The 17644-nt window shown below is 38.5% G+C and overlaps 1 protein-coding gene across 6 annotated transcripts in view; it reads left to right on the top strand.

Annotated features, from left to right (window-relative positions):
• PALLD (palladin, cytoskeletal associated protein) overlaps window positions 1-17644 on the top strand; it is a 286634-nt gene that overhangs the window by 199964 nt on the left and 69026 nt on the right. The gene's annotated exons all lie outside the window — the stretch shown is intronic.

A 17644-nucleotide genomic window follows, 5' to 3' on the forward strand; every position in this document is an offset into this window, starting at 1 on the left:
AAATCTGATCGTATGTGTTATTCTCATGTACTGTTTCTTTCTGTGTATATTACATGTATTAGTTAATCTTTTTGTAACTGGAGCCATGCTTTGGCAACCCTGCAATTATTTTACAGTTTTTGGCATCAGTTTAGTTTCTTCAAGTCCATTTGGGATGCCAGTGTGGCAGCAGCTGTTTCAGTCAGTGTGGATGTGTCATTTCTCACACATAGGCTGAGATTTTGGATTTTTTAAAAAGAAAATATTTTGTTACACTTCTAAGTAAAAACGAGTGTCTCCCCCACTTATATCAAAGCATTTGGAAAAACTGAAAAAGTTAGAGTAAAACTAACAACTTTTAGAAATTTAAAAGATAATAGTTTTAAGAAAGAAAGAAAGAAAAGATCCTGTTGATACATGGTTTTGAGCAGGAGCAGATCTCCAAAACCCTGGTGTGACATAACAGATAAAAGAGAAGTGTTTATTCAAGTAAGCAGCCCATAACTACAACCATTTAGCTTGTTTTTCCTAAGCTTATCTCTCAAAGTGTTATGGGTCATTAACAAACTCTCCTGTTCTGTTGGATTTGATGATTCCACTAGCTAAATTCATTTGAAGAGTGGCAGTCTGTATAATCTTTGTTATTGTTCATTTATTTTTGTCAGATTTGAGTGTTGAGAGGAATTTGTGTTGATGGTGGTACCCCTGTTAGCATTGTGAATAGTGAGACTGCTGCTCCTAAAGTAACTTGGTTTTTCCCTCTTGTCCATCTCTCTGACTGTTGTATACATTTGTTTAAGTATTAAAACTGGACACAAAATATGTGAAAGTTACCTGGCAGCAGGCACCTAATTAGAGAAAATGTAAACTTGCCTTTTTCTTTCTCCTTCAAAAAAATGATGATGTGTGAATAGAAACTTGGAAAACAAAGAGATGCATTGACTTTTAAAGAGAACCCAGTGTCTGCTTTTGGAACATTTAATTCAGCGTTAGATGAAGGAATATGAAGGATTTTCATCTAAAATAGGAATTGGCATTTTTAAATGTTTATTTTAGAAGGTGCTTGGATAGCAATAAATATTCTTCTGAATATGCTGTGCTTTGTGCTAAACCACAATTTGTGGTTCACAGAATAAAATGAAACGTGTAATATTTTACACATTTGTGGACACAAGCCCGTCATAGATGTTAGGCTAAATTAGCATTAGGCTTAATTAGATTTGAGCAAATTAAATGAATAGTACTTTTTAGTCACAACTAAACTTTAGCCCCACTTGTTTCAGTGAGTCTGCTCAAGGCAGGCACTGAGGTGAGATACAGCCCACAGTTGGAATGGTTACAGCCCTGTCACCTAGTAAAGAATGTATAAGAACACATTGACTTGTGCATCTCAGCTGTGTGTTATAGAAGGAGGGGGAATTGTGCTATGTCTTTTGTCTTATTACTGTCTGGTATTCCCCCACAGCCTTTGGGAAGATGAAAGGATCCTATGATTAACTATACAAATGCTAACCATGACATGACTAGGATGAGTAACTGATAACTGTCTCTCAGGAAGTGTTTATCTTTTGGCAAATCCCTTGGCCTCCAGAAACTTGACTAAATTTTTTGTTAGAAGATGCCATGTGAGTCATCACAATTGCTGGTAACACAGAATGGCTAAATAAGTGGCCTTGGATAAGTCTTTTTCTTTTTGTGATTGTCGTAAAAGGAAATAATGCATGCATATTCAAGTTTTTGTTAATGGGGGCTTCTTTGAAAAATTAGGATTTAGATTCTTTGGAAAGAAAAAATTACTTTGACTTTTGAGTTGTCAATACTTTGATTATTGTAGGGAATGTTTGTTCAAGAGGGATACAATTAAAATTAGTATAGAGTGAGTTTGATCCAGACTAAGTTAGCCAGGCTTTTGTTTCAATGAATCAGTGGGACTTACAGTATGTTAGCAAACCCATCTAAATGGGACTAAAGCGGTGACTTGTGGCTTTATAAATGTTGCTGGACTGCAACTCTTGTCTGCAGTATCAAGCACATTCTTTTTTTGAGTAATGAAAAGACCTGAAGTTTTAAAATTATTCTAGATGCAGACTATGATCTGTTAAGACAATGACTTTTTTAAAAAAAACTTGTAAAAACCCGAACGGGATCATCAAAATGAGTAAATGAGTGTTTGAGTGTGCTTGTATGTTCATATATGGTTATCTTAATAACACATTTGTGTTTACAGGGGAAATAATACATTGTGTGTGATTTGAGCACAGTGTATATCAGTTGTCCCAGCATTATCTTTAAGCAGACAAACCTGTTTATACTTAGGAGTTAATGAATGGTCCTGGTGACTGGGGATAATAGGAGTTGTAAATAAATACATATGGATAGCTCTGGAAAGCAGATTTGTGTTTTTTTTGTTTGTTTGTTTTTTGGCTTACATCCCACTTTTCCTTCTGAAGGGAGGCTGAAAGGAAGCTAACAGTGAACTACTCAGAACAAAATATCAGCAAAAGCTAATCGTATAAAGAAGGTTCACTTCTCTTTCCCACATGAACAGGTTATGAGTTACCATGTTTTCTTCCCTCGCAGCTTTAAGGCAAGCAAACTGAGATAGAGAATCAGAAATGTGGAAAATTAAAAGACGAACAGTACTGTTTTTTTTCCATGATTCATATGTCACTTTTTTGTGCCTGGCTTATTTTCATTTACAGGAAGAAGTAACATACCAGGTGGCACCTGCTGTTGTACCTACCTGTACAGTGTATACGCTTACTATGGGAAGGGGTGGTGGGTTAACACCATATCTGCCATATTGAGAAACTTCTCAAGATACTGAAGTTGAGTCAACCTAGAATTAAGATTGAATAGCAAGGTGGCCAAGCTAATGGATAACACAAAAATTTGTGGATGGTAAAAACATAAAGTGTTTGTGAAGAGCTCAAAAATGTTCTTGTCGGAGTGATTTGGTGGTGTTTTTGGAACTGTTGTGGGTAGCTCAGATAAAATGCCAACCTACTTTGCAGCAGTTATGAAAGAGGCAAATGGCGTATTATGAACTATTAGGAGCAGGATTGATTAAGAATGTCCAATAGCACAATCTCTGTATGCATGTCTCTGGTCTGATCATTGCTAGAGCACTGTATGTAATTCTGGTCACGGTGTATCAAAATAAATATTGTAGAGCTGAAGAAGGTACATAATAGGGAAGCCAGAGTGATGGGGATGTCTGGACAAACTCCTCTATGAAGAATAATTACAATGTTTGGGACTTTTGCATTTAGGAGTAAGAAGTCAAGGGAAAAAAGCCCAGATAGAGATTTATAAAAGTGTGCATACTAATTTTCCCCCGTCTTTCGTAAATCTAGAGCCCAGGATCATCTAATGAAACTGAATAGCAAGAAATTCAGGAAACATAAAAACTGCTGTTTCACACAGCACATGATTATACAAGATAAAGTGATGGACACCAACTTAACTCAATTTACAAGAGGGTTAGGAGGATTGATCTAGAATTAGGCTACCTGTAGCTATTAGTCATATTAGCTAAATATTGCCTCCAGAATCAGAGTAGAAGCCCTCTGAACACTAGCTGAGAATGAGTCATTGAGAAGTAACAGGAAGAAAATACTCTTGCCTTTATGTCTTTCTTGTGGACATCCCATCCACAGGCACCTTGCTTAACCACATCTAGAAGTCCCTAGGCCTTTGGCCTGATGCGGCAGGACTCTTCTTGTGTTTTCATGCTTCTTGTGTTGGCTCTTTCCCTTACTTGTTCTGGCGGTTAAGAAACTATTACAGCTCATGTAATATATGGGGTGTTCTGGATGAAAATATCAGTAGGGAAGAGCCAATTCTGAGAGATACTTTAGATATTATATTTGTCCCTAAGGTAGTAAACATGATACAGGCAGAAAAACATTAGATGCTGTCATGCATGAAATAATATGGTTTCCCAAGTGTGCATTTGGGAACAATAGTATGTATTGACAACACAATATGATTTATTGCAGGGTTACTTCCATGTAGGAAAAATGTAGGAACACTGCATATCTACTGTATCATCTTGTATGTTTATGTAGCTGGTAACCATTACTGAACTTACCTCTGTATGTGCTTTTGGGGAGCTGATACGGGCTAAGTCTGCACCCTACACATATCTGTTGTCTAGACTTCCATACATGGATATAATGTGCAAACATCCTTCTCCTGTAAGCTAGAGGTGTATAGTTGCAGACCTAATTTCTGCTGTATGGCTTGAACCTATATGTACTAATTTTTATGTGTATGTCCTAAACAAAGTCCCATGTGCAGATGTCCAGTTGGCTTCAAGATAGAAAAGCCACATATAGTGGGTAAGGAGTATGAAAGCTATCCAATTCCCCTAAAGCACATCATCGGCTAGGAGTGTTACATGGTCATACAACCATGTATGCACATCCCCATGTTCTAAGTTAAATGTATTTATCTTAGTGATGATGTCTTTACATGAATCAATCATGTGTGGACCTCTGGATATTGTTGCTGTAACACCCATTATCCTCCTCATTGGCTGTGCTATCTAGGGCTAATTACTGTTATCTAGGGCTATCTAGGGCTAATTACTGTTGCCCTATAGATATCTATAAGGCAACATGTTCCCTAGCCTACCCTGAGGCATAGATTGATATCTTTGTTTTAAACTATGATCCCCTAGTTCCTCATGTCCACATGGTCTACAGGTCTCATATACATTCACTCAGTTGCAATTCCCAGGATTCTCTGAAGGAAGCAAAGTGGAATTGTTACAAGTGAGATCCACATAACCTACATAAATTTGTAGTGGTGCTATACAAAAAAAAAATCCAAATCATTATTACTGTGTTTCAGATTAGGCTATCAGGTAAACATTTAAATTAAGAAGAAATACATTTCAGGTCTGCTACAGTGGTGCCTTGACTTAAGAACACCCTGACCTACAAGTTTTGAGTTACGAACAGCTCCGGATGCAAAATATTGCTTTGAATTACGAACGGAGCTTTGACTAACAAACAAACAAACAAATAAGCCTGCCCTTTTTTGACCAAAGTTCATTTTAGGTTAAAAGAAATAAAGAAAAGAAAAAAATTCTCCCCCTAGTGGTAGAGTACAGATTAACCGGGAACTAATGCTTTGACTTACAAAGCGTGCCTTGACATAAGGACAAAAAACAGCCAGAACGGATTAATGCAATTTCAGTGCATTCCTATGGGAAATGCTGCTTTGACTTATGAACGTTTTGACTTACGGCCACCATTCCAATATGGATTAAGTTCGTAAGTCAAGGCACCACTGTATATGCATTTAAGACTTTCAGTACAGCTTTATGTGAAGCTGTCAAGTTCAGTAGTAAAAGATGTATCTTAATTATTGTAAGTCTAATAATAGGGCAGTTATTTATTAGCAATAGTGCACGTTAAGGTTTTTGTAGTCATGGCTGCTGAAATCTTTATGTCAGGGGTCAGGGAACTTTTTTATCTTTTACCCCCTAAAAAATTTATATACGCTGACATTACCCCCTTGTCATATGCCGCCAACCGGGGCCCGTTGCCAGCCACCATCCGCCATGGCTCAGTTGCAGCTGGTCCGGGGAAGGGGGCGGGAAGGGGACAATCAGGCAGCTGGGGACCCCCCTCCAGGCAGAGGAGGAGGAAGAGGGAAGGGGGGTAGGGTCATGTCCTCATTACCCCCAGGATTTTCATTTTTACCTCATTTGGGATAATTTACCCCTGTTCCCTGACCACTGCTTTATGTCAACCAATCAGCCTCTGAATCTTGTGATGGGTGGGTGGGTGGATGGATGGATAGATAGATGGATAGATGGATCTTAGTTTAGATTACAGCACAGTGCAACTAGTATCTGGGCCCAATGTTCTACATTTCTGGTGTGCAAAACTAATTTGAAGTGGTATGTGTTAAAAATGAAGGTGTAAAAAATCAGAATAACTCATGTGGAAGGTGCTCTAGAAGTTATCTGTTGATCAAAACCAAGGTGTAGTTCCGCTATTGGGAATTTGGGATCTAGTTATTTGCATGCATTCTCACTTGATACAACATAAAGGGGAAAGGGACTGTCTCCTTATTAAAATGACTTGAACCTGTATGTACTAGTTTTTAATCCACATGTCCTAGTAAATGTGCACTTCCTTTTTTGGAAGTGTGTTTTGTTTCTTAACTGAATGCTAAGATAATTATTTTCTTCTGCATGCTTCTCTGCTCTTCAGTCTCTAATTACAGTGAAAAAGTACAATTAAGCTGCCAATGAAACAAAGCAAAACAAAGCATTAGCAACATGCCCAATTTTACTGTTTGCACTGTATGTATAAAGAGGGCTTGTCTATTACAGTGAACCTTAGGAGGAAAGGGAAGGGTTCAAGCTAACTCTTGGCTAAATCCACATGTTAAGTACCAGGCTCATTGAACAAAGTATTACTAAGTCATTGTTTTTGTAAAATCCGTTGATTTAATGGTTCTACTCTAGTTGGGTTTAACAATTCAATTTAGCCCAATGTTTAATCTGCGGACAAAGAAAATATTGTTATTGTTTCTTTTGACAAGTGCTGAACAATCCACTGTTAGGTAAAGTAGACTGTTTATTCCTCCACTGCAGTGCCCCCACCCTTGTTAATAAATGAAAGGTATGTGCTTGGGGCCTTCACTGAGATGAATCATAGAATCATGAAGTTAGAAGGGGCCTCTATAAGGCCATTGGGTCCAACGCCCTGCTCAATACAGGAATGCATATCAAAGGATATCTGATGAAGACTAAGTCTGTCTCTGGTGACATCAGTAATAGGGGGAAAGATCAAACTGCACCTAAGATGGGAAACCATTGGTCCTTCAATTTCAAGATGTCCCATCTAGCAGGCCACAGTAGGAGCTATGGTCCAAAATGTCTAGAGGTTAGTAGTTCCTCACCCTGGACTATGCCTTTTGTTTCACTTTGCCCAAAGTACAAAACATCCTACTGTCCTCATAGCCTAAAATGGGGAGTCCTTTTCTGCATAACACTGTCTTTTGCATACTTCCTACAAGACCAATGTTGATTGGATTGGACTGTTGTTAACATGCTCTGGTCACAGTTACTTCTGAAACTTAGATGGTAGAGAATGCAGCAACCTGTTTGTGGGGCAAAGTAATCAGGACACATAACTTTGATTCTGTATCAACTGTAGTGGCTATCAGTATGCTTGTGCCAAATTCAAAATATTGATATCTTTGAAGTCTTGAGACACTTCAAGGTTTTGAGTTAACCAGGTTATTTTGAAGACCATCTACACCAGTATGGGCTTCTGAAGCCTTTAAAACCGATTTATAAAGCTATATTTCTGAGCCCATCTATAAGGTTCAAGCTGGGCAGGCATGAGAGATAGTCTTTTCAGCAATGGCTCCTTCATTATGAAATCCACAGTGAAATTCACTGGAAATTTCACTAGGGAATTTTGTTTAGGACCTCATTGTGTGTATTTTGAATGGACTTTTAAGACTTTGTCATTCTGATACGCTCTTACTTGATTGGTTTGAATTTGGTCAAATCTTTTAAATGGATTTGTAAAAACTCGACTGTCTGTCTGTCTGTCTGTCTGTCTGTCTATTTCACATCTGTTCCACTTTTCTCCCAATATAGTGGCTGTAGGTAGGTTAGAAAATGATTTTTAAAATACTGTATCGTAAACTATTTTAAAATATAGTTAAATTTGTAGGCCAATATCCTGTTCGAGTTACACGGGAATGAATGAAATCACACATGTTGCAGTGGATATTTGAAGCTAATTGACAAGGCTTCTAGTCACATGACTGGTACCTCATTAATTACCTTCAATTCGCCATAATGATTTAAACAATTTCACTTGTGCCAGCATAAAATCCTATTCAGATTTGTCCATAATAATACTGAATTTAAAACACTTAAAGGCTGTTTGTCACATAACAGTAAACAACAAAATATGCAGCATCTGCCACTGCAATTCCTTTTTTAACATTCCATTTTGTTGCTTGAAAAGAGAGGTTTTTACTACCTGTAAGAGAGTAGTAGGAAGAGGGCCCAACTAGCCTCCTGTGGAAAGGCGTTCCACAGTCTGAGCAGCCATTAAGAAAGCTGTTGATAATGTTTTTACATGCAAATTACTTAGAGAAAACTGTATTGCTCTTAAGCATTATACAAATACCTTCTATAAATAAATACACCTTAAAGATTGCCAGAAGAAATATCAACAACCTCCGATATGCAGATGATACCACTCTGATGGCAGAAAGTGAGGAGGAATTAAGGAACCTTGTAATGAGGGTGAAAGAGGAGAGCGCAAAAAATGGTCTGAATCTCAACATCAAAAAAACTAAGATCATGGCCACTGGTCCCATCACGTCCTGGCAAATAGGAGGGGAAGATATGGAGATAGTGACAGATTTTATTTTCCTGGGCTCCATGATCACTGCAGATGGGGACAGCAGCCCCGAAATTAAAAGACGCCTGTTTCTTGGGAGGAAAGCAATGACAAACCTTGACAGCATCTTAAAAAGCACCTTGCCAACAAAAGTCCGAATAGTCAAAGCTATGGTTTTTACTGTAGTGATGTACGGAAGTGAAAGCTGGACCATAAGGAAGGCTGACCGCCAAAGAATTGATGCTTTTGAATTGTGGTGCTGGAGGAGACTCTTGAGAGTCCCCTGGACTGCAAGGAGAACAAACCTATCCGTTCTAAAGGAAATCAAGCCTGAGTGCTCACTGGAAGGACAGATCCTGAAGCTGAGGCTCCAGTACTTTGGCCATATCATGAGAAGAGAAGACTCCCTGGAAAAGACCCTGATGTTGGGAAAGTGTGACGGCAAGAGGAGAAGGGGACGACAGATGTTTGGACAGTGTCATCGAATCGACCAACATGAATTTGGCCCAGTTCCGGGAGGCAGTGGAAGACAGGAGGGCCTGGCGTGCTCTAGTCATGGGGTCACGAAGAGTCGGACACGACTAAATGACTAAACAACAACAACAACAAAGAATGGTATAAAAATCTGGAGGTGGGATCATACTTAGTTTTGCCCATGGCTGAACTCTATTTTCTACTTGTAACTTTATTATATACCAGATCAGAAAACTCTTTTGAATAGAGTTAAATGCTGGAAAACTACTTAACATACAGCTAGCATATGGCTTAAAACTGAGCATATTGTTAAGAATGCAGGGATCTATTAGTCTTTCAGTAAAAGGACGGAATACCAAAATGGAAGATGTATATTATTTGTATGTGATTTTGCATGGCATATTCCTGTTTTTTTTAAAAAAAGAAATATTTTCAGTGACATCTTGGCCTTCTTTGTGTTGAAAATGCTGCTGTCATTGTGGGCTATTGAGGAACCATCTGAGCAAAGAAATAGTCTGACATGGATCTCAAATAGGAAAAGAAAACCCCCTTTATTGAGGAAACCAATTAATTGTAGGAAATTGCTGTTGTATAAGAACTTTCCTTCTTTTTTTCTAAAATATGTGAGAAGCTTTTCATTCCCGGAAGTCACACAAACTTGGTGAGCTGCTAAGAATATTGTTTTGATTCCTGGCATTTCAATCTTGATTGCATGTCCTGGGAAGAAATTTAATTGATGGCATTTTAATGGAAGACTTGCCTGCAGTATTGAATTTCAATTTGCACTCATTAGAAACTGACATATTCCATCTACACTGAAAACATCTTGAAGCTGCTATATATACTCCTTTAAATTATTTGCAAATTACTCCGAACTGTACTTACTTCTTTGCAAACATATAATGTAACACAGAAATAAAATTAACACAGACGTTTCAAATTAGAGCATGAATTGTGTCCTCATTGAATATACAAGCAGTGATCATCTGTCCTTCCTTGCCCCTTTACCCAGATGCTTTAAGCTCTTTTGCTACAATAAGCAATAGTTTATCAGTGGAGACTTTTTTTCACCTAGTTTATTTCACAGTTATATAATTCTGTAGCCCTGCTGCTTCCATGTCGATTCTTGGTTGGAGTTATATACAGTCAGGATAAACAGAAGGTGACAAAAAGGAGTAGTTGAGTGAGATGATTTAATATTGCAGAGTTGGTTAAAATTTTGATAGCGATTAATTGAAGCTGGCAAAAGGCAGATGTGTGTGAACTGATGTGATGCAATGTAGTGTACGCCAGGGAGAGGAAATATTTTCTACAGCTTCTCACAGGCTTACATGCTGCACTCTTAACATCTGAAATGCTGGCGCGTCCCCCCAACACTAACCTGTGCATGTATTTTGAGAGTTTTCTTAGAAGCAGAGTTTGAAAAAATTATAGGTGATGCTGGATGAGATTATTGGTCCAAAATGTAACTTTTCAATCTCTGCATAGAGGTATCCTTTTTTTAAAACCCAAAATGTTCTTTAACTGATTTAGAGTTTGAAAATCAGCCCGGGGATGGGGTAGGACAGCTTTTTAAAGAGATTGCACATACATGTCTGTATCCTCTGCACTCCTTTGAAGAAACTTAGCCTCTTCATCCTGGACCTCATTTTCCCTTTGAACACATTGGGATTCCCTGCACCAAGAGTTAACTTGTTTATCAGGTTTGAAAAAGATAAAGAAATAGCCTTGAATTTTTAGTAAAAACACCCCTATGAGAAAGGGAGAATTCTAAAATACAGCTCTTCCTCTGGTTTGTGGCTCAAACAATTGCCACTGAAGTCAGAAAATGATACTACCCAGCACATGTGAAAATGAAGCCCCATACATAGCTCTGTTCCTTTTTTAAAAAAATTGGGATTTTACATATTTGTGCAGCAAAATGTAGAGAAAAACCCATATGATACACTATATCAAGAAAGTGATGTACTGCAGGTCCTTTGCTCCTGCTGCGGGGTCCAATAAGCAGAAAAGGGACAGACAAATACCATAATAACAGTTTTCTGAACTACAATTCTAAGAGTTGTCTAGTTGAGTTTAAACTTGCAAGAACATAACTTGCTTATACTGTTACCCTATTCCATGCACAGAAGCAAAGTGGGCTGGCAGATTAATCTTAGGGTGCAGTCAGACAAGCATTCATCCTGCTGTTTGGCCTGTGTTTGAGACAGGACTTTTTTCTTTTTCTTTTTCTGGTGAACACACATTGTATGTGCTATTGTGAACCATCCTGCCCAAATTGATGCCTACCATACCTCTTTGAGTCCCTCTTGAGAGGACTGTTTTTTGGTCCATGCTCCAACTAAGTTTTTCTGTGTGTCCTGGGATCAAACCAAGGTGGCTGGCTATCCTTTACTGTAGCCACTTAACAATCTTGAGGAATGGAAAGCTTCCTTTCTGTTACCTGCAGAGGATGAGAGAAAGGAAGATTTGCATTTCTTTTTAATTTTTGCTAACACATCAGCAATGCTTTGTAAGGGCTCATTTTGTTTAAAACCTGTTCAAAGTATCACTATGCACTGTGCTAGTTAACAAGGACAAAATCCCCCACCTGTCTCCTCCTCTATGCTTTGCCTAAGTTGCTTACCAATTTTGAGAAATTGGAAGCTTCCTTTCCCTTTCAAAGGGAAAAAGGTATGGTGTGGTCAGTCCTTGCATGTAGATGAAAGGATTGTTCAAAATGGACATACCATGCCTCAGACCAATCCTGTTTAGCATGATCCAGGCAGAGATGATTTAGTCCTCTAGTCCCACCTTTCGTTTGGTATTAGTGTTGTCCACTGGCACTGAAGACAGCTGGCTAACATAAGGGTTCATTACAGGACATGGGTCCTGTTCCAAGCAAAGTTCAGGCTGAGCCAGGTGCAGAGGATGAGACAAAGACAATCCAGAGTCTAAATCAATGGGGTCTGTGAAAATCCATCTGCCTTGCCTCTGTTTCGTAACTGAATTTTTTAACTCTCTTGTACTGGGAGGTGGCTTTGCCTAATGTTGTATCTTGAAATCAGGAATTCCTGGACACTTCCCCCCCCCCAAAAAAAAAAAAACAGGGCTGTCTGCAGTAGTTCATTCTTCTGAACCCTCAGGCCTTGAAGGTTCTTGTTCATATTTAGAGAAGGATTTGTCCAGTAGGGCCACAACACCAGGTAATACATACAGCCCAACAAAAGGGGAATGTCTGGGAGACTCTAGGGGAAACAGGATGGGAGAGCTACCATTGTACTGCCATCTAAGGAAGCTGCCTTACTCTGCTAGTGGTAAGATTGGGCAGGGAAGTCTCATAAATATATTTGTGCAAAATTAAGCCTTCCTGTGTAGCATCTTCTCAAGACAGCTGGGGAAATTACCAGAAAGTGTCCAGCTAAGATAATAGTTCAAATTGTGACTGTTATTTCTGGCTGCTATATATAGAAAGTGAGCTTGTGTACTTCCCAGTTAAAATAGAAGAGTGGGGAGCAGCCAGTTGCGTTTTTTCCATTACAATTCATTGGAACAGATGTTTTCTGCTCTCTCTCCTTCCCATGACAGAGTACCAAGGGACAGCGCTTCAGGCTCAGCAGGGAGCTAATACAACAGTATACAGAACAATAGTTGCATCATCCATCACTCATCACCATTTAGGTCCAAGTTTTGTTGCAAGTTAAGACATGATAAATGTGTTATGAACATAATTTTACTATTATTTACACAAATGTTTTGAGAATAACACCAATAGTTTTTTAATTCTCTTGGCCATTCCTGGGGAGAGGAGACCTTTCTAGTGAACTTTGGGAAAAATATTTCAAAACCAAATAGTGACAGAAGCTTGGGATCTCTCATCAGAGTAAAATTAATTGCTTTAGTCCTATATATTGTTCTATTCTATTTTGAACTAATTAATACTTATCGAAAAACGCAGTTTAGATGTAACAAGGAGAGCAGGGATTTTGAATATATGTGAGACTTGTGAGCTGCCTTTCTGCCCTTCCCTGTGTATGAAGTCAGAAACTTCTTTTTTTATTTAGTGTTGAAGCATAATTTGTCATTTTGGCCCCTTGTGATCAGTTACAGTTTACGTTCAAGTCAAGATCTCAAGTCATAGTTTATGCAAACCACTAGCATACTGTAATTTACTACTAACCAGACTAGAGCTTGGAAAAAATATTTTTGGACTCCTAGAATTTCTGAAACAGCATGCTGAACATAGCAGTTAGGCAAGTTTGAGAGCAATACTACTACTACTACTACTACTACTACTACTACTACTACTACTACTACTACTACTACTACTACTACTACTACTACTACTATTACTATTACTATTATTATTATTATTATTATTATTATTATTATTATTATTATTATTATTATTATTATTATTATTATTATTATTATTATTATTATTATTATTATTATTATTATTATTATTATTATTATTATTATTATTATTATTAATGCTCCAGACTAGAAAGGGAAGCAGCAAAAAGATGAATAGGTTTAACACATTTTGAAAAAATAGTGCTTTGAGAAAACTTATTGATGCCTTTGAGTAACAACCACTTGGAAGGAATTATGCTGCAGCTCATCAAAGCAACTTGAGTATAAACAAGCTTTCCCTTGATTCAAGAAACATTTTTTGACAACACATTAAGAACTAGCAGCCTAAGTTGTTCTTTCTGGTGTTTTACTGTTTTTGATCCTCTGTATTAAAACATCTCATTCCTCGCATCATGTTAGGAAGATAGGGGAGCAAGTGTCAACTTTAATTTAGCTACCACTAGCTACCGCCATAGTTTGGAGGAGTGTCATCAGTCCATAAAATATCATGCCAAATAAAGCTTGTTTGTGTTTAAGGTGCTGTGAGATGCTATGGTGTTTTTGCTGTGCACAACTACCCACCACCTAAACATTTCTTAATTCTGTCCTGTAACTTCAAGGGTCAAACTAGATAAAATGCTGGAAATATATAGTAAGATCTTCCATCTCTGCGAACCATATGTGTTCTAGAAAAACCAAACTGATTTGGGACTGAACTGGAAAACACTTAATGTCTTTTCCTGACCCTTATAACCCAGAATGCATTCCTTCCCCTGTTCCAGCTGTTTTCCTGACTAGGCAAAACATAATAAACATAATTAGGCAACAACCTAATGATTTTCCTAATTGGGAAAATAGCATTCTAGGGGGAATTTGGTGTGGTCCTAATTTTTTGTTACAAGGGTGGGGGATGACTGCCTTCAGTAGAAGTTTAGGTAGATGGGGTAATGAATCACAGGTTTCCAGTATCTTATCTAGGTTTGCCATAAGAGAAAAGCTACAAGTGTATATAACGGTATGATTGTAATTTATGGAGTGCTTTCTTTACTAATGAAACCAAAGCAGTAAAACAAATGCTTTTAGTTTCTCTCACTAGCCTTTGCACTGACCCGAGAGGTTTTACAGGCTATACTGCTATCCTGCCTATATGAATCATAAGATGAATGGTTGATAAACAGCTCTTGGGAAGTCAAAATGCTTGTTTTCCCCCATCTCCCAGTCCAGTAAACTCTAGTTCCAAAGTTATGGGGCTAATCAGAGCAGGGGCTAGGGATCACTCAGCAGCCCAAACCCCATTCCTCTTGCCCTCTCCCAGCTATAAGCCACACACACACATTCATAGCAGCCTTACATATCTAACTGTAGAGAGGAATCCGGTTTATGAAGAGGTTGATTGGACCTCTGTGACAAACTACTTGTCCCTGCTGCACAACTGTTTTCTGTCTTGTCAATCATGCAGTGTTTTTATAATAGTACTTGCATGAAAGCCCCCTCCAGTGTGATCTCTAGCTCTTCATTTTTCTTCATTTTCTTCTTCTTCTTCTTCTGAGAATTAGACTGCCTGGACCTTTGTGATATTTTCTGTATGGTACTGTTTGGGGAAAACAGCAAATGACCAGCACTAATGGGTGGGGTGGAGGGAAGCAGACAAATACATGCTATTTGTTCTATTTCTATTCTCTATGAAATTTCAGTGACTGAGCATAAATGAGAAATGCTAAATGTACACATTAAGAATTTACACTTGACATATGGGAGAAACTGAATTATAGTTGTTTCCATGCTTATTCTTTGTCAGTATAAGTTTCAGCCCCATTCACAAGCCTCACTGTTTTCTCCTGCAGAATATTAGAAGTCTTAAGGAGATTTTCTATTTCTTAAGTGCTTGGGCAGTTCTAATTACTAACACCATTATTGTTTTTCTTTACATTCTGTCCCTATTAAGACATCAGCTTTAAAAGATGATCCTCTCAGAGAACATAAATGGATACACTGGAGCAAATCGTTAAGTTGGAGAGAGGTTTCCTATTAAGGAAGAGTGATGTAATGCCAGTGGAATATAGCCAGCTTCTCTCCACTCATTTTATTTATATTAGTGGCATACCAGAGAAAGATACCCCAACAACATGAATACTGCTCACTATATTTAGTCAGGCTAGTTTAGTAATTCCAGAAGGTTATGTTTATATGCAATGGAAATAATTAGAAAAAGGTATTTTGAACATCTTAGTTCATTCAAATGAAAAAGGAAACTTAGCCATCATAAAATTGAGATGACTTATGTGCTATATTTTATTATTTAGAACATTTATAACGTACCCTACGCCACAGGATCGTGGGGGTGGGGGAGGTGTTACAGAGCAGTATAAAATGATTTAAAACATAAGATGTTTAAAGCAATTTAAAATCAAACATTTTTAAAACATTAAAATCATTGCATTAAAAACTGCAGAGACCATGATCCTCAACTCTCAAACTATGTTTAAATATGTACGTGTTGACTTGGTGCCAAAATGATGCTGATGTTGGCACTAATCAAACTTGTAAGGGGAGGGCATTCCACAGTTGGGATACTACAACAGAAAAAGCCCTCCCCCATAGCTCCACATAATGAACTCTTCTCAATGTTGGGACCCTAACAGGTTTCAGTGATCAGGCAGGCTTATACAGGAAGAAGCACTTCTTCAGATATCCAGGTCCCAAACTATATAGGGATTTTTAAGTTATTGTAAATACCTTGGATGTAGACCAGAAGCATATTGGCAGCCAGTGCAAATCCTTCAGAACTGTTTTCATGTGGATTCTGAGAGATGCTAGCAGTCTAGCTGGTGCATATGGCACTTGCTGTAGTATTCATGTCATTTTCAAAGGTAGCCCCACATAGATTATGTCAATGGCTCTGTGTTATTTTAATGAATGCATGTTTGTTGGTAGCCGCCCAGAGTGGTAGAATATACCAGATGGGTGGGATATAAATCAAATAAACAACAACAACAACAAACATAGAGTGCAGTGCAGTAGTCTTACTCGGAGGTTAGCAGGGAATGGATTACTATAGCCAGGTTGTCCCTGTCCAGGTATGCTCATAGCTGGTGGGCTGGTCAAAGCTGGCCTTAGACACTCTGAGCTACTGAGTTCCATGACAAGGATGAATCTTTGATTTCCCCCAGACTACGCACGCGCTCCTTCTGGGGGAATATGGCTCCATTCAGAACTTGTCTCCTACTGAACTCCTGTATCTGGAACTACTGAACCCTAGCTCCTCCATCTTGTCAGGATTCAGCTTCCATTTATTTATCCACTCCATTACATTGGTCTAACATCAGTACAACATCAGCCAAATCCAGAAATAGTGCTGAGTTTCATCAACATATTGATGGCACCCAACCCCAAAATACTTAATGACATCTCCCAGTAGCATCATATAGATATTGAACACTATATGAGATAGGATGGAACCCTGTGGCATTCTTTGAGCTTAATTGCCATAGGGCTGAGCAGAAGTACCCCAGTGCCACGCTTTGGAACGAGTTCTGAAGACAGGAATGGAACCTTCATAATGCAGTGACTTGGGGCAATCAGAAAAGCACATGGCTTCCTATTTGGTTCACTTTTGGTGTGTTTGGTTTACCCTATTTTCCATCCGCCACATGTGTTTTAAGTGCCAGCGATCAATCCAGCTTTTTTTGTGAACTGTTCCACTCCTTTCTGGCACAGCACTAGAGATGCAGTCTGTTTGGTGCAATTGGGGACACTCCTAATTATCCCATTTTGCAATCCATGTGGTTGCTTAATTCATTCCCAAATAGAGCTGTCGGCGGCGTTCTTTTTGGTGACAACCCTTGACATATGCAGTGGATTGTGATGGTAGAAAGGATGGAAGAGAAATCCTTTCCTCTGTTTTCCTCTTCTCACAATTTTTAAAATGTTTTCCTAACATAGTGCCTTTTCAGATAGAATATCCATTCCAGGCTGACATATTGCTATAAAGCTATGCAGCATACTAAATTCAGCCAAAATAAGGGAAGTCACCATGGCCCACAGAATGAAAGCTGTGACGATAGAGAAAGGAGCAGAGGAGGCGGCGTTAATAATCAAAAAGGGGAGAAAACTGAGCGATATGAAGTGCTATCTGAATTCTTCTCATGGGGGAAGAACTGTCTCTAATGTGAATGCAAGAGTCACTTGAGTACAAGATAAAAGAGATTGCAGTGAAGATAAGAGCCTTTTAAATGAAACCTGTATCTCTCCAAATTCTCACATCTAGTTGCAGAGTTTAAATAATACACAATGAGAACACCTGGTTCAGTACTTTAACATTACTGGAATAAGTCTGTACTAACCTTGGGTTCTCATACTCCCCTGGGATTAGAACGCCAGTCTTCACTTTTACTGTATGTTTAGTTGCCACTGATTGCCAGATTTCAGGGCACCTGCTTAATGAATGTGGTTTGATAACTTACTCA

This window comes from Pogona vitticeps, chromosome 5 (genome assembly GCF_051106095.1).
Source record: "Pogona vitticeps strain Pit_001003342236 chromosome 5, PviZW2.1, whole genome shotgun sequence".
In the NCBI taxonomy this organism is placed as follows: domain Eukaryota; kingdom Metazoa; phylum Chordata; class Lepidosauria; order Squamata; family Agamidae; genus Pogona; species Pogona vitticeps.